This window comes from Bombina bombina, chromosome 5, assembly GCF_027579735.1.
Source record: "Bombina bombina isolate aBomBom1 chromosome 5, aBomBom1.pri, whole genome shotgun sequence".
Classification (NCBI taxonomy): domain Eukaryota; kingdom Metazoa; phylum Chordata; class Amphibia; order Anura; family Bombinatoridae; genus Bombina; species Bombina bombina.
This window is the reverse complement of record NC_069503.1, coordinates 486,819,218-486,838,223: the sequence shown is the minus strand read 5'-3', so window position 1 is coordinate 486,838,223 and position 19,006 is coordinate 486,819,218. Positions and strand designations below refer to the sequence as shown.

The following is a 19,006-nucleotide window of genomic DNA, read 5'->3' as shown; positions in this document are numbered from 1 at the left end:
CATTTTGGCCAAATTAGTTTTTATAAGCTTAATATTAGTAAAACGGACACCTATACCATCAATATCCCAGATAGGGAACTCACGGAACTTAAAAGGACATACGCATTTAATTGGTCTCAACAAAGGATCAAACATCTAGGGGTATATCTCTCATGTAACATTTCTACCATAATTGAGTCCAACTTCTACCCACTCCTCCAGCAATTTAAAAAAAGCGCTGACAAATTAAATGTTCCTTGCATATCCTGGATGGGAAGGATAGCAGCGTTCAAGATGGTATTACTTCCCAAACTTACCTACCTTTTTCGCGCCCTCCCCATCCCTGTACCTAAATCTTTGATAGGAAAGCTTCAGTTAGCCAGCAATAGATATATCTGGAGAGGCAGGCATCCCAGGGTAGCCACGAGAATTATGCAGCAACCGCTCCTAAGTGGTGGCGCAGGCGCCCCCAACTTAACCTACTACCATGAAGCTTCGAAACTAGCTCATATTCTTTCCTGGAATGTCGAATCCTCCAACAGTAAATGGAGGGTCTTGGAACAGGCAACTCTACCCAGTCCACTTATGTTAATAGATCTCATATGGCTGCCTAGACATGTTAGGTCCTCTTTTAAGATCCAAAACACTATTATTCTACACGCACTTCGCCTGTAGGATAAAATTTGCTCGTTACCACAGATTGCCCCTCATCCATTCACTCCCTATCAAGCTTACTTGCAGCTCTCAGAGACTCGCATCCGTCCTTGTGGAGGGAGTATGGCATTAGATGTGTAGCCGATTTGTTTCCTATCGGATGCTTAATCACATTGACACAGTTTAGCTCTGTATATAACCCTCCACAACTATTAAGGTTCGAATTCTGGAGACTTCTCAGTCTGTTGAGATCATGGGGATTTCTTGACCATCCATTCCGCAAGCCCACTGGGAGAAAAAATGGGCTAACGGAGTTAAGTTCCCCTGAGCGCTCTCGGTTTCCTATAGAGACATGCTGAATCCTCCTACATTCTATAAATCAGCTTATATTATTGCTTGGGAGAGAGCCCTCCACTTTCATGCAGAACTGGACGAGTGCTCCAGGGCCGTCGCACTCACCAGGCAGGCCCTTCATTGCATCACTTTACTTGAATTGTAAGTCAAGGTATGTACGCAGTGGCATCTCACCCCTCTCACACTTTTCAAAATTTCCCCTTTAAACTCTCCTCTGTGCTGGAGAGATTGCGGGCTGGTGGGGACTTCGGCTCACGTTTGGTGGGAGTACCCGGCATTGCAACCTTTTGGTATGAGATTTCACGCAAATGTGCGAAACTAGATCCCTTATTAGGGAATACTCCACAAACTATCTTATTCTACCTGAATATCAAAACGACCTCAACACCAAATTACCTCCTCAGCATATACTTACTCACGGCAGTCAAGCTGTCGATAGCCAGACTATGGAAACAAAAGACTCTCCCTTCTGGAACTTATGGAAAGCCCGATTTTTACCCAGAATAGTAAACCCTTTTTACACTTGCAGATTTGGGATAAATGGAAGCAGCTCAAATAAACTATAAGAGCCCTCAACTTACCATAAATACAGCGCCTCGCTTCTACCTGAGCCTCTCTTTTCCATGCTCCCCTGCCTCCTTCCTTCATCCTCTCTTTCTATCATCCCCCTTTTTTTTTTTCTCCCCCTCTCTTTCCTCCATATATACCCACCTTAATCTCATTTCCTTTGCACTTAGCCTATATAGGGCATTCTTGTCAACTGATAACAGATTGTTCTTCCCATTAGATATTGGTTTAATCCCGCCCTTGTTTCTCACCATTTAAAAAGTGTATAAACAAATTGAAAAATTGTTATAACTTTTTCTTTTTCAAAGTTAAGATTATGGACTGTACACCTCTAATAACTGGTGCCCTAGGCAATTGTACCAGGGAAATATGCATATATATGTTATTCTGACTTTCCACTGTTTTCTAGCCAATATGCATTTATGTATGTAAAGTTTTGTCCATTTTTCAATAAAAAAGGGAAGATTTTTTTTTTTTTTTTAAAATACATAATCAAAGTTGCGCTCTGGTGCCATACCCAATGAGGAGAAAACAGATAAGCCAATCAGAAGCAGGCATATATGTGTATGATCCAATCACTTGCTGTATCCTCATCAGGAGAAGGAAATAAGAGGATTAGTGCACATCTCCTATATAGTCATGTAACAATGTAAGACCACTTTTATTATTAACATGAGTATAAGTGATGATAAGCCCTTATATGTTAAATAATTGAATAGTCCATTAACTGGAGTGTAATGGGAGGGACCTTAGTAGGAATCTTAGTATTACTTTAGGGATACCTCTAAGTTACTTAACATTTTGGAAGATCTTTCATGGTGTGATAACTTCAGTTGTCTTACAGTTGACGTTGTCTCTCTATATTCTTCACAAAGGATGACTAATAGAGGATATTCAAAACATCAGATTAATAGAATAAGCTGTGACGTTGATGGTATAAATAAAAATGAATTACTTCAAAACAAAAATAAACAAAAAGAAGATATGAGACTAGTGTTTGTCACACAATATTCCAATCAATACTCAGCCATTTATGATATTATCAAAAAATATCTTCCTATGGTATATAAAGATTATAAGTTAAAACATACAATATCTCAAGGATGTAAATTTGATTACTCAAGAAGAAGAAATGTAGGGGATATTTTATTGCTAACATCAAAACTATCAGCAGTTCCTGGCTTCAAGTAATATGAACATATAAATTCGGTAATTGACGTTGCCGTGCTTATGATTGTATCAAAATGACTAAAACATTCCAATCACATGTAACTGGTTAAACATTTGTAGTACGAGGTTGCATTAGTTGTTCAACAGAATGCCTAATTTAGTTAAAGGGACACTGAACCCAAATTTCTTTCTTTCGTGATTCAGATAGAGCATGACATTTTAAGCAACTTTCTAATTTACTCCTATTATCACATTTTCTTCATTCTCTTGGTATCTTTATTTGAATTTCAAGAATGTAAGTTTAGATGCCGGATCATTTTTGGTGAACAACCTGGGTTGTTCTTGCTGATTAGTGGATAAATTCATGCACCAATAGAAAAGTGCTGTCCAGAGGTCTGAACAAAAAAAAGCTTAGATGCCTTCTTTTTCAAATAAAGATAGCAAGAGAACAAAGACAATGTGATAACATGAGTAAATTAGAAAGTTGCCTAAAATTGCCTGCTCTATCTGAATCAAGAAAGAAATTTTTTTGGTTCAGTGTCCCTTTAATTGAATGTTTCAAATGCCTGAGATGACAAGCCATGATGTTAGAACCCGCATTCGGGAACATCTCTTATATATTGAGAATAACAATCTATGTTCAGCATTAGCAAAACATTTTATTGAGGTACATCATCAAAATGTAAACACCTATATATGGATTACCATTGAGGTAATAAATAACCCTATTAGAGGTGGTAACAAACTAAATATACTTTGTAGACAAGAGGTTTACTTGATATTTAAATTATGGTTATAATACAGAACAAGATATTATAACGTTTTGGAAAAAACTTTTTCTTTCCTAAGATATGGAGGGTCCACAACATTATCAATTACTAGTGGGAATATCACTCCTGGCCAGCAGGAGGAGGCAAAGAGCTCCACAGCAAAGCTGTTAAGTGTCACTCCCCTACCCATAATCCCTAGTCATTCTATTTGCCTCTGTCAATGGAGGAGGTGAAGTTTGGTGTCTGAAGAAAAATTTGATTTCTTTTCGCTACAAGCAAGTTTTTGTGTCTAGCCGTAGTCCACGTCAATCCCTTCAGTAGGGTAGTGGTGGCTTTAAAGCAGTTAGAAAGTTGTGAGTCAGTCCTTGCTTGGTTTTCTAACATGTTTGCTGCCCATGGCATAGAAAGCCAGAGTTGGCTATTCTGTTCTTTCTTTTTCTACAGTTCTCTGTAAGGAGTATATGTCCTTTCACACCTTGTAAGCTGTCTTATGCCGAACAGCTAGATGTGCAGATAAGTGCTTTTGTCTTCTGGGTATGGGAGACTTGCACTAAAGGGGTTAAACCAAGAAAAAACTCTCTGCATTTTATATTTGGGACTAGAATCCTTAGTAGAGGATTATTTTCAGGCAGTGAGCAGGCACATTTTATGTATTTGGGTTAGAGACTTAGGGGTTAATCTCCTTTATAGGAAGGAGGGAGTTAACTCTTTATTGGTGGCTCAGGTGTTATTTTTTATTTATTAGCTGTGAACTTCTGGCTAAGAAAGTTAAAGTTTTTGGGCATTGGTTTAATTATTTTTTGTTTCTACGATTGCATATTTCGTTAGAGGAACGACTCTCTTTAACTGAAGTGTCGGTTTCTGCCTGCTTGAAGCGTGCGCATTAGTCTGATGGCGCAGCTTCATTTTTGTTGGTCATGTGATCTCCCGCTTACGCTCTCAGTATGATCGGAGCGGTGGTGGCTGCTAGATTGCCTAGTGTGAGACTGGCAAGTAATCCGAACATAGCTGACAGTGTTACTTTGTTATCCAGAGCGTCAGGTAGGCGCCTCAGTCAAATGCTGAGGTGTAGAGGTCCGTAATTAGGAGCGTATTTAGAGAAGCTGAAATTGTTAACAATTTGCTGCTTAACTTTTAATGCCAGTAGCGCTTGGAATCTAATTCCTGATTCTAGCACTAATGGCGCAGAATGACTAATTAGTCAACAGACAATACCGCTCTGTGTTAATTTTTAAAGTGACAATGCGAGGGTCAATATATATAATAATAATTTTTTCTTATCCCTTTTGGCAAAAAACTAAATTTATGCTTACCTGATAAATGTATTTATTTCCGGATATGGAGAGTCCACAACGCCATCAATTACTAGTGGGAATATCACTCCTGGACAGCAGGAGGAGGCAAAGAGCACCACAGCAAAGCTGTTAAGTATCACTCCCCTACCCATAATACCCAGTCATTTGACCAAAGGGAAATGGAAAAAAAGTAATAACACAAGGTGTAGAGGTTTAGTCAAAAATAACTGTCTTAAAATAAATTAAAAGTGGGGTCATGGATTCTCCATATCCGGAAAGAAATACATTTATCAGGTAAGCATAAATTTTGTTTTCTTTCCTAAGATATGGAGAGTCCACAACATCATCAAATACTAGTGGGAACCAATACCCAAGCTAGAGGACACAGATGACTAGGAAGGGATAACAAGACAGGCAGACCTAAACAGAAGACACCACCACTTTAAGAACATCTCTCCCAAAATAAGCCTCAGTCGAGGCAAAAGAATTACATTTGTAAAATTTGGAAAAAAGTATGCAGAGTGGACCAAGTTGCAGCCTTGCAAATCTGTTCCACAGAAGCTTCATTTCAAAAACAAAAAAAAGGAGACAGCCCTAGTGGAATGAGCTGTAATTTTCTCAGGAGGCTGCTGACCAGCAGTCTCATAAGGAAAACAAGGTATACTTCTCAACCAGAGGGAAAGTGAAGTAGCAGTAGCATTCTGACCTTTACACTTTCCCGAGAAATAAACAAACAGTATTTGGCAAATAGCAAGAGAGTATGCACAGAGCGTGGTACCAAACTCCTAAAAAAACTAAAATATCCCCCACTTTAGGCAAGAACAGCAAATATACAAAGAAAAGAATTAGGAGCGAACAGGGGCTAAAGGTACAATAGTGCATATACTGGTGTCGCATATAATAATTATAAGATATAATAACCTGAGTTAACCTAGGCGTAACACAGTCAAACAGTAAGTAATGTAGATATATGTAATAATGAGTAAATTACTGGGGTACAAAAATAACAATTTATTACAGTCCTCAAATAATATTAAGGTACTCAAAATAGTAAAAATATTAATAATAAAAATCGTACGTCTCCGATATAAAATCGCAATTAAAAGAAAAGAGAAAATTTGCCACCACCGAGAGTCAACTGATACAATAAATGTAAAAATGGCAACAGTCAATAGCTGTCAAAGAATTGTAACAGAGCTCAAGTGCAATATGTATTGCGAAGCTGCAGTGCAAAAAAGGTAACCAAGGATTTTTCTTGTAACTGCACAGTACCTGGCTTCCGGAGTGATTAATAGACACCGGATAAGACAAACTTTTAGCCACTTCCCCTCTGTGTTGTTTGTTCCTCTGCCGTTATGGTCATGTGTGTATATAATATCAGTGGAATCCAATCGTATTGGTGGATCATATATTTCAAAAAGTACAGCTGATCCGCTTTCTTAAGTAGAAGGAAAGAAGTCATCCGCTCTTTAAGTGCATAAACGCACGCAGAATGAATCCTCAGAAGTTTGAAGTGCTGAGACTTTAAAACATTTTGCTTTGTCTTTGGCACTTTTCAGTGCAGGCTTTCAGTATATCAAACCAAGTATAGTAGACCAAAGTAAAGTCCCAAACAATCCTCCGTTATTAGGGAGGAGTACTTCACAGATAGTTAGAGTCTTATGGCTGCAACAACAACAACGCGTTTCTCCCTACATGAGGGCTTTTTCAAGATCATGATTTTGTTTTGTGGACCATGGCACAATAAAGGTCATTTTACTTTAAACTGCAAAGGCTGGAGCACCCTTTCTTTTGGAGTTTCATTTGATGTGGATTAGGTGGCTGCTTCCTGGCTCCTGTGCCTAATTGTTTTGGCTGCTGTTCCATACCTTTTTGCTTACCAGTTCCATATCAGAAACAGGGTCTGGGGTTTTGTCCCAAAGAAAGAAAATTAATTCAGGCCATTCCTGCATCTGAAAATTTCGAATTGTTATGTAAGAGTGCCAACTTTCAAAATGGTGACTATAAGGACTATTCTGCCTTTTGTTCAGCAAGGGCATTATATGTCAACAATAGACTTACAGGATGCATATCTTCATATTCCGATTCATCCAGACCACTATCAGATTCTCTTTTCTAGACAAGTATTACCAATTTGTCGCTCTTCTATTTGGCCTAGAGACAGCTCCAAGAATCTTTTCAAAAGTTTTCGGTGCCCTACTCTCTGTAATCAGAGAATGGGGTATTGTAGTGTTTCCATATTTGGACGATATATTGGTACTAGCTCAGTCTTTACATTCTGCATCTCACACAAATCAACTAGTGTTGTTTCTTCAAAGACATGGTTGGAGGATCAATTTACCAAAAAGTTCTTTGATTCCTCAGACAAGGGTCACCTTTTTTAGGTTTCCAGATAGATTCAGTGTCCATGACTCTGTCTCTAACAGACAGCAGACGATAAAATTGGTTTCAGCTTGTTGGAACCTTCCGTCTCAATCATTCCCTTCAGTAGCTATGTGCATGGAAGATTTAGGTCTCATGACTGCACAATTAATATCCTTAAATCCCAATGTTCGACTCTCTCTCTGACTTGGTGGTTAGATCACCATCGTATAGTTCAAGGGACCTCTTTTGTTCGTCCAACCTGGACTGTGATCACAACAAATGAAAACAAGTCTTTCAGGTTGGGGAGCTGTCTGGGGATCTCTGATGGCACAAGGGGTTTGGAAATCTCAAGAGGCAAGGTTACCAATCAATATTTTAGAACTCTGTGCTATTTTCAGGGCTCTTCAGGTTTGGCCTCTGTTGAAGAGAGAACCGTTCATTTGTTTTCAGACAGACAATATCACAACTGTGGCATATGTCAATCATCAGGGTGGGACTCACAGCCTCCAAGCTATGAAAGAAGTGTCTCGGATACTTGATTGGGCAGAATCCAGCTCCTGTCTAATTTTTGTGGTTCATATCCCAGGTATAGACAATTTCGAAGCGGATTATCTCAGCCATCAGACTTTACATCCTGGGGAGTGGTCGCTCCATCCAGATGTGTTTTCTCAGATTGTTCAGATGTGGGGTCTTCCAGAAATAGATCTGATGGCTTCCCATCTAAACAAGAAACTACCCAGGTACCAATCCAGGTCCAGGGATCCTCAGGCGGAAGCGTTAGCAGTTTCTTGGTGTTACCAACCTCTTATATCTTCCCGCCTCTGGTTCTTCTTCCAAGAGTGATTTCCAAGATCATCATGGAACAATCGTTTGTGTTGCTGGTAGCTTCAGCATGGCCTTACAGGTTCTGGTATGCGGATCTTGTTCGGAAGTCTAGCTGCCAAACTTGGCCACTTCCATTAAGGCCAGACCTTCTGTCTCAAGGTTCGTTTTTCCATCAGGATATCAAATCATTAAATTTGAAGGTATGGAAATTGAACGCCTAGTGCTTAGTCATAGAGGTTTCTCTGACTCAGTGATTAATACTATGTTACAGGCTCGTAAATCTGTTTCTAGGAAGATTTATTATCGAGTTTGGAAGACATATTTCATGGTGTTCTTCTCATAAATTCTCCTGGCATTCTTTTAGAATTCCTAGAATTTTACAGTTTCTTCAGGATGGTTTGGATAAGGGTTTGTCTGCAAGTTCCTTGAAGGGACAAATCTCTGCTCTTTCTTTTTTTTCACAGAAAGATTGCTAAGCTTCCTGATATTCACTGTTTTGTACAAGCTTTGGTCCGTATTAAGCCTCTCATTAAATCAATCTCTCCTCCTTGGAGTCTTAATTCGGTTTTGAAGGCTTTACAGGCTCCTCCACTTGAGCCTATGCATTCTTTGGATATTAAACTACTTTCTTGGAAAGTGTTGTTCCTTTTGGCCATCTCTTCTGCTAGAAGAGTTTCCGAATTATCTGCTCTTTCTTGTGAATTTCCTCTTCTGATTTTCCATCAGAATAATGCAGTTTTGCAGACTTCATTTAAATTTCTACATAAGGTTGTGAATTCTAACAACATTAATAGAGAAATTGTTGTCCGTTCTTTGTGTCCTAATCCTAAGAATTCTTTGGAGAGATCCTTGCATTCTTTGTATGTGGTAAGAGCTTTGAAATATTATGTTGAAGCTACTAAAGATTTCAGGAAGACTTCTAGTCTATTTGTTATCTTTTCTGGTTCTAGGAAAGGTCAGAAGACTTCTACCATTTCCTTGGCATCTTGGTTAAAGCTTTTGATTCATCAGGCTTATTTGGAGTCGGGTCAGGTCCCGCCTCAGAGAATTACAGCTCATTCTACTAGATCAGTCTCCACTTTGTGGGCTTTTAAGAATGAAGCTTAAGTTGATCAGATTTGAAAAGCACCAACCTGGTCTTCTTTGCATACATTTACTAAATTCTACCGTTTTGATGTATTTGCTTCTTTGGAAGCAGTTTTTGGTAGAAAAGTTTTTCAGGCATCTGTTTCAGTTTGATTCCTCTGCTTATGTTAATGAGAATAAATTTATATTTTGGGTTGTGGATTAATTTTTTTCAGCGGAAAATGGCTGTTATTATTTTATCCCTCCCTCTCTAGTGACTCTAGTGAGGGAGTGACTAGTAGAGTTCCACATCTTGGGTATTACTATCCTGTACGTCACTAGCTCATGGACTCTTGCCAATTACATGAAAGAAAACATAATTTATGTAAGAACTTACCTGATAAATTAATTTCTTTCATATTGGCAAGAGTCCACGAGACCCATCCTTTGTTGATGCTTATTACTCGCTTTATCACCCCACTACTTGGCTATTCGTTAAACTGAATTGTGGGTGTGGTGAGTGGTGTATTTATAGGCATTTTGAGGTTTGGGAAACTTTGCCCCTCCTGATAGGATTGTATATCTCATACGTCACTAGCTCATGGACTCTTGCCAATATGAAATAAATTAATTTATCAGGTAAGTTCTTACATAAATTATGTTTTTATAAAGAGGAATGTCTTTACTCATAGCGATCACCTACAAATTCAAAATGATAGGTCTCAATCTCCTACAGGGAGTGCAGAATTATTAGGCAAGTTGTATTTTTGAGGATTAATTTTATTATTGAACAACAACCATGTTCTCAATGAACCCAAAAAACTAATTAATATCAAAGCTGAATAGTTTTGGAAGTAGTTTTTAGTTTGTTTTTAGTTATAGCTATTTAAGGGGGATATCTGTGTGTGCAGGTGACTATTACTGTGCATAATTATTAGGCAACTTAACAAAAAACAAATATATACCCATTTCAATTATTTATTTTTACCAGTGAAACCAATATAACATCTCAACATTCACAAATATACATTTCTGACATTCAAAAACAAAACAAAAACAAATCAGTGACCAATATAGCCACCTTTCTTTGCAAGGACACTCAAAAGCCTGCCATCCATGGATTCTGTCAGTGTTTTGATCTGTTCACCATCAACATTGCGTGCAGCAGCAACCACAGCCTCCCAGACACTGTTCAGAGAGGTGTACTGTTTTCCCTCCTTGTAAATCTCACATTTGATGATGGACCACAGGTTCTCAATGGGGTTCAGATCAGGTGAACAAGGAGGCCATGTCATTAGATTTTCTTCTTTTATACCCTTTCTTGCCAGCCACGCTGTGGAGTACTTGGACGCGTGTGATGGAGCATTGTCCTGTATGAAAATCATGTTTTTCTTGAAGGATGCAGACTTCTTCCTGTACCACTGCTTGAAGAAGGTGTCTTCCAGAAACTGGCAGTAGGACTGGGAGTTGAGCTTGACTCCATCCTCAACCCGAAAAGGCCCCACAAGCTCATCTTTGATGATACCAGCCCAAACCAGTACTCCACCTCCACCTTGCTGGCGTCTGAGTCGGACTGGAGCTCTCTGCCCTTTACCAATCCAGCCACGGGCCCATCCATCTGGCCCATCAAGACTCACTCTCATTTCATCAGTCCATAAAACCTTTGAAAAATCAGTCTTGAGATATTTCTTGGCCCAGTCTTGACGTTTCAGCTTGTGTGTCTTGTTCAGTGGTGGTCGTCTTTCAGCCTTTCTTACCTTGGCCATGTCTCTGAGTATTGCACACCTTGTGCTTTTGGGCACTCCAGTGATGTTGCAGCTCTGAAATATGGCCAAACTGGTGGCAAGTGGCATCTTGGCAGCTGCACGCTTGACTTTTCTCAGTTCATGGGCAGTTATTTTGCGCCTTGGTTTTTCCACACGCTTCTTGTGACCCTGTTGACTATTTTGAATGAAACGCTTGATTGTTTGATGATCACGCTTCAGAAGCTTTGCAATTTTAAGAGTGCTGCATCCCTCTGCAAGATATCTCACTATTTTTGACTTTTCTGAGCCTGTCAAGTCCTTCTTTTGACCCATTTTGCCAAAGGAAAGGAGGTTGCCTAATAATTATGCACACCTGATATAGGGTGTTGATGTCATTAGACCACACCCCTTCTCATTACAGAGATGCGCATCACCTAATATGCTTAATTGGTAGTAGGCTTTCGAGCCTATACAGCTTGGAGTAAGACAACATGCATAAAGAGGATGATGTGGTCAAAATACTCATTTGCCTAATAATTCTGCACTCCCTGTATGTTGAAAGTAGTTAGATCCCCATTGTCACCACTGAGCATATCTCAGTATATTGTCATAGAAAGTCTGGTGCAACACCTAAGAGACCACCCTCTAGGCCTCAGGATACATAGAAACAGGACACAAGGTGGCACACGGTTTAAAGGCTATACCTTTATTAGAGCAATGTTTTGAGGCACCTGCCCCTTTCTCAAGCTAAGCTCAAGATTTTAGCTTGAGAAAGGGGCAGGTGCCCCGAAACGTTGCTCTAATAAAGGTATAGCCTTTACACCTTTGTGTCCTGTTTCTAGGTCTCAATCTCCTATGACATCCCCTTCCCCTCTATAGAAATTCTCCCTTGTGTTAATTGGTGCAGAAGATCACCATTTTTATAAATGATCAGCTACATGCTGGGTAGAAAAGTCACCCTTGAAATGGAGCAAGTGTGCTTTTAGGCCAAATAGGGGATAGATGAGCTCAATTAGAACACAAAGCTTCTCAGTCATAACTCCCTGGTGCCTAGTTTCTGATGTCATTTTTTTGGGTCATTTCCAGCATTTTAGAAGGACATGAGAACACTTATTTTAAAGGGCAGAATCATTTCACAAACGTGCTGGGTCTATGATATGGAGTCTTTAAGAGTCTCCACCTGCACTACAAGTAATGCCTGTGGGCACTTCCTCTTTTTGTGTAACATCATCATGTAATTATAGTTTATATTTATGTATAGATGTGCATCTAACAAGATTTTGGAATGCTCTCTTGTCATCTCACTGGCGTAAATAGAAAGGACTGCTTGTGCCACCTTTTTATTATCTTTATATACCAATCCATTACATTTACCATGTGAACACTATGTTTTAAACTGTGTGGATTTATGTCTCTTAATTCTATGACATTACCATCCATTTGAATTCAATCAGTCCATCATAAACATGAGTGGTACATGCTAAGTAGTTACTGCCAAAACCTCTCAATCCAATCTTGATTGTTCCCTTATTCCTGCTAAGCAACAATTCTAGAAGTCATATATTAACATTGACTAAAGGGTAACTCAAGTCAAAATTAAACTTTCATGATTCAGATACAGCTTACAATTTTAAATAACTTTCCAAATTGCTTCCATTAACAAAATGTGCACAGTCTTTTTATATTTACACTTTTTGAGTCACCAGCATCTACTGAGCATGTTGAAAAATTCACAGAATATATGTGTATGCATTTGTGATTGGCTGATGGCTGTCACATGATACAGGGGGAGTGGAAATAGACATAACTTTGAAATTTGTTAGGAAGAAAATCTACGACTTATTTGAAGTTCATACTAACTGCTATTGCATTGTTTTCTTTTATCATGCATGAGTTGATTATGCAGAACTACTGTATTTACTGGTCCTTAAAGGGACATTAAACACTAAATACATGCTAGATAGAATGATGCATTCAAAGAAAAGTTTAGTCTGAGAATATCATGTAGATGTATTTTTTAAAGTTTCATTAGCTGTTTAAATAGTAACAAAACAAGTGTAACGTTTATTGTCTATAAAACAGTGGTAGCTGCCATGTTGTAAGGTTATCTTCTCTGCTGTGGCCAATTAAAGACAGTTATAAATAAGCCACTAGAGTGTGCAGGCAATGGCTGTGTGAAATATAACAGTGTTCTGCACCTCCATTTCTAATAGGAACTGAAAACCTCACAATTCCAAAAGGTAATTACAGGAAAATGATAAATAATGAAAATATATTGCAAAGTTTTTTTGTATTTATACAGTTTATCATTTTATATTGTCATATCAAAGTGTTTAATGTCCCTTTAAGTCTTGTATATGGGGTGAAACACATCTGTAAGAATTTTTATTCAGTGTTGCTGTCATACTCTGCAAGGGAGCAGGTTCAGGAGTTGGGAGCTGTTGTGCAGAGGTGTCAGGTTCTGGGGTTAAAGTTGTGTTTTGTCTGGCTGAGTCTTTCCTTTTTGGCATAATTAAACAGGTACAAGGTTTTAGGAAATAAAGGTCATGGTTTTATTGATAGGATAATTAGCAATGCAGAGATATGCAAATTAGATAAGGCAAAGTCTATAGGCTGTAGACTGGAACTCTGTAGTATCAGGCAGGAATGCAGATCTTTGTAATAACAGGCAGGATACTTGCATATGCTGTAAACTGGACCTATAGGCTGTAGACTGGAACCATATGGTGTAGACTGGAACTCTGTAGTAACAGGCAGGAATGCAGCTCTTTGTAATAACAGGCAGGATACTTGCATATGCTGTAGACTGCAACTCTGTAATAACAGGCAGGAATGCAGTTCTTTGTAATAACAGGCAGGATACTTGCATATGCTGTAGACTGGAACTCTGTAATAGCAGGCAGGAATGCAGTTGTTTGTAATAACAGGCAGGATACTTGTATATGCTGTAGACTGGAACTATATGCTGTAGACTTGAACTCTGTAGTAACAGGCAGGAATGCAGATCCTTGTAGTAACAGACAGGATACTTGCATATGCTGTAGACTGGAACTCTGTAGTAACAGGCAGGAATGCAGATTCTTGTAATAACAAACAGGATACTTGCATATGCTGTAGACTGGAACTCTGTAATAACAGGCAGGAATGCAGATCTTTGTAATAACAGGCAGGATACTTGCATATGCTGTAGACTGGAACTCTGTAATAACAGGCAGGAATGCAGGTCTTTGTAATAACAGGCAGGATACTTGCATATGCTGTAGACTGGAACTCTGTAATAACAGGCAGGAATTCTGATCTTTGTAATAAAAGGTAGGATACTTCCATATGCTGTAGACTGGAACTCTGTAGTAACAGGCAGGGATGCAGATTCTTGTAATAACAGACAGGATACTTGCATATGCTGTAGACTGGAACTCTGTAATAACAGGCAGGAATGCAGTTCTTTGTAATAACAGGCAGGATACTTGCATATGCTGTAGACTGGAACTCTGTAGTAACAGGCAGGAATGCAGATCTTTGTAATAACAGGCAGGATACTTGCATATGCTGTAGACTAGAACTCTGTAATAACAGGCAGGAATGCAGATCTTTGTAATAACAGACAGGATACTTGCATATGCTGTAGACTGGAACTATATGCTGTAGACTGGAACTCTGTAGTAACAGGCAGAAATGCAGATCATTGTAATAACAGACAGGATACTTGCATATGCTGTAGACTGGAACTCTGTAGCAACAGGCAGGAATGCAGATCCTTGTAATAACAGACAGGATACTTGCATATGCTGTAGACTGGAACTCTGTAGTATCAGGTAACAAGCAAGCAAAAGTACCTGAGTCAGTCCTTATGAAATATCAGGGGATTAGCCAAGATCAATTGCCAGGTAATCAGTCCAAAAAACGAAACACAGCACCAAAGGGAATATCCAGAAGAGTAGTCACAAAATGAAGCAGAAATCGGGCACCAGGAAATCCAACAAATCTGTATTTCACTCAGGAAACAGGACCAGAGGGTCTGTCAGAGTATTACACTCAATGTCAAGGCCCAGTACTGCAAGCAAACCTCCCAAATATAGCAGGCTGCTGATTATATGATTTGTTTCAGATGGTAAGCAGGTGGAGTCAGAGAGCCAAAGTTGCAGCAAACAGAAAAACCCAATATTCTTAGCCTGTGATCAAGCCATCTGGTGGCAAAGAGGTAAGACAACAGGCTGGGAAAGAACAGCAGCAGAAATAGAAACAGGTCCCAGGTTCAATTCTAGGCGGGATCATGACAGTTGCTGACCTTCCCCAACCTGACACTGAGTTTCCAGTTATCAGTCAAAAAATTGTGGTGGGGCAATATACAGTTTATGCCCCCTTAACTTCTCTAAAAGAGTGTTTGATATGATTTTTTTGTATGCCATGTTTTCCTTCTCAGTTTATAAGAAACTTAGATAATACATGTTTTACTTTTTTGTAATAATATTTTACAGCTTTCTTTTGCCACATTCTGTCCCTATAAGACTTTCCAAACTTTTAATATTGGTGACACACTTTTTAGACCTACTTCATTTCGCGACACAGTAATTCAGTTGTATTAGCAAACAGGAGGTTAAACTAACTTGTTTTGAGAGATACGGACACATATATAAATTATATAATAACAAAATGTATTTGCAAGTAACAGTATGTATCTGCAAGAATTCAAAAAAAGTTTAAAAACACTAATAGCTACTTACTATTTTAATGAGGTTGATGGGATGAACACAGTTTCTGAATATTTGGTGGTATATTCGATAAAGACACTCGCATAAGCCTCCAATGGGAATAGTTTCAGTTCCCGCCTAGCTGCGCCAATATGTTAACAAAAATTCTGGTGTTGACTGTTCCTTTGTTTAAAAAGATAGATAATCCCTTTATTACCCATGCCCCAGTTTTACATAGCCAGCACTGTTATATTAATATACTTTTTACCTCTTTGATTACCTTCTGCAGACTGCCCCCTTATTTCAGTTCTTTTGACAGACTTGCATTTTAGCCAATCAGTGCTCACTCCTCAGTAAATTCACGTGCGTGTGCTCAATGTTATCTATATGAAAAATATGAACTAACTCCCTCTAGTGGGGAAAAACCATTTACATTAGAGGTGGCCTTCAAGGTCTAAGAAATAGGGATGGGCGAATGTGTTTATATCCGAATTCGAATGTTAGAACGAATGTTATTGTAGAAATTCGATTTACATAATAGAATACTGATAAGAACGAATATTCTTAAAAATTCGATTTTCGAATGTTATTTACAGTTTTCGAATGTCACATTCAAATTCGAATATTACATTTATAAAACACAATTGTAGACTAGAAACACTATTTTGAATGTCACATTTGAATCGAATATCACATTCGAATCGAATGTCACATTCGAATTGAATGTCACATTCGAATTCGAATATTACATTTATAAAACACAGTATTAGACTAGAAATACTATTTCGAATTTGAATGTCACATTCAAATCGAATATCACATTTAAAACACAGTATTAGACTAGAAATACTATTTGAAATTCAAATGTCACATTCGAATATTACATTTATTAAACACAGTTGTAGACTAGAAATTCAATTTCAAATTTGAATGTCACATTCGAATTCGAATGTTACATTCAAATTTGAATATTACATTTCGAAATTGAATGAATACATAGCTAAACATTCTATTAAACGAACGAATATTTTTGAATTTTATTGAAAAATTCGAAAACGAAAATTCGAAAATAGAATGTTATATAAACATTCGAAATTCGATTCGAACGAATGTATCAAAATTCGTTTTACATTTCGAATTTTTAGAAACATTCGCCCATCCCTACTAAGAAATTAGCATATGAACCTCCTAGGTTTAGCTTTCAACTAAGAATACCAAGAGAACAAAGCAAAATTGGTGATAAAAGTAAATGGGAAAGTTGTTTAAAATGACATACCCTATTTGAATCATGAAATTTTATTTTGGACTTGACTGTCCTTTTAAGATGATCTGTGACCCACTAGGTATCGATCATGTGATATGCGTAGCAGGTAGGCGGAAAGTCAGAAACCCACAAAAAAATTAAATAAAAAAAAAAAATTGTGTTGAAGCAAGTACACACCTACAAACTGCCGCCGACACACTGTGTCACGACACACAGTTTGGAAAGCACTGCTATAAGACTAAACTTCCCAGAGGGGTAAAATGTATTGCTGACCCTAAAGCAAATTTAAAAGTATTTAGACTATAATTGTAATTTGCCTATAATACCTGGGAAATTACATGCATAACCTAAACTTAATCACAAAAATATAGAAGGCTTACTTGTGAAATGCTTTATAACAATCTATAGGTTACCCCTATTACATATCATCATCCTTATCTGTAATAATCTAGCAATGTCTGTCTCCCTATGATCAGAACTTTAAATTCTGGAAAAAATAAGCTTTTCTGGCTTAAATTATAGAAAAAGGAAGCAAAACAAATCATTAGCTTGATAAATGAAGCCATAGGTGTTCAGTTTACTCTTTCAGAGTAGCTAATTTATCCCTGGAATTTTGCTATGAAACTGTCTTGTTCTATTGTGGTTAATGTAATACTATACTTCTCTACATATGTACATTTCTTTCCACAAAGAAAACCCAAATTCCTGAAATATTTTAAATTGTTAGACCATTTATTTTATATCAAATCTTCATGAGGCAGCAAACTGTTTAAAGTTTACTATAGAGTGTTTTTTTTTAGAAAAAATTATATGTTAAACCCCTTCATATTGGCAGAAGGCCAAAAGTGTCTGGAAGAATGCCAACTCCATTTCCAAACACGGCTACAGAGTCAAGAGAATGTTATAATAATAAATATGTGGAGGTTTTGTGGATTTTTTTATGTTTTCACATAACTGTTAAATATAAGGACATTTCTCTTATGACGTGAGAGATTTCCGTTGGTTCACATAACATCAGTAAAACCATATTGACATTTGTATTCATATAACTGACATTTTTAGTTAATATAAGTGACTTAGGAAATTAATACTTAGCTCATTATGATGAGGTAAATATTTACAGAAGTGCTTCGCATCAGCAGCTGTTTGTAATCGTTTTTTATCATGGTAATATTTAGTTGCCTAATTACGTCTTGAAGTGTTTGTATCTGTATGTTTGTGTGTGAGAATATATATATATATATATATATGTGTGTGTGTGTGTGTCTGTATGTTTGTGTGTGAGAATATATGTGTGTGTGTTTGTGTGTGTGTGTGTGTGTGTATATATATATATATATATATATATGTATGTAAAATTGAATATATTACACTTTATTATTTTTATTATATATAAAGAGTGTAATATTTTAAATTTTACCTCAGATTTGCATAATTACAATATTAGTGAATTGTACAAGGGAATATATTTATACTTTTGGATAGTGCCAAACTAGAACCAACATGTATTCCTAATGTGTTTTCTAATCAGGAAATATCCTGGGACTGTTTAATTCACTTACAAGGATTTACAAAAAAAAGTTTCTAGAGACTTAAACACTAATACGCCCAGGAATTGGTTGTATAGGGAAGTACTTGCATATGAGGAGGTGCATATTGGACATCGAGTATCCCATGTAGAAGTGAGTGGTTGGTACAACACTCCAAAGAATTAATGACGCATGGCAAAGAAATTTGGGGTGGAGGGATGAAAGAAAAAGCATTGGAGGGTAGTATATCATGTCTTCCAGGCCTAGATGGAATTTTGAACTATACTGTTATAAAGTAACATAAGATCAAAATGAATTAGAGAAAGATCTAAATGAGTTCTTTGACATGTCAAACGATTACTTTGCAATATGTAGGAATACCTGGGTTCTGTATTCCGCTGAATGCAAGACAGCTTCTCTGGGAGTAGTGGAAACAGTGCACTATTTATAGTTAAACTACAAGTAAAAGAGGCAAATAAATAATTAAAAGACATTGCAAAATGTTTTAATAATTCATTATTAAGCATTATAAGAGGAATTAAATTCATGTCCACTTAAGAAAACAAAAGAATATTACAATATGCATTTATGATTTATTTTGCCTGCTTGTGCTCTAACAAAATTTATGAAAATTGTGCTATTACTCATGAGAGGCTGGAGTGCCACAATCGTATTTAAGTATGCTGAATTTTATCTGACTCGTTAACATTCTGCATGGTGATTGGTTAGCTAAT

The 19,006-nt window shown here is 37.5% G+C and overlaps 1 protein-coding gene across 1 annotated transcript in view; it reads left to right on the top strand.

Annotated features, from left to right (window-relative positions):
- ADAMTS16 (ADAM metallopeptidase with thrombospondin type 1 motif 16) overlaps positions 1-19,006 on the top strand; it is a 399,543-nt gene that overhangs the window by 108,187 nt on the left and 272,350 nt on the right. The gene's annotated exons all lie outside the window — the stretch shown is intronic.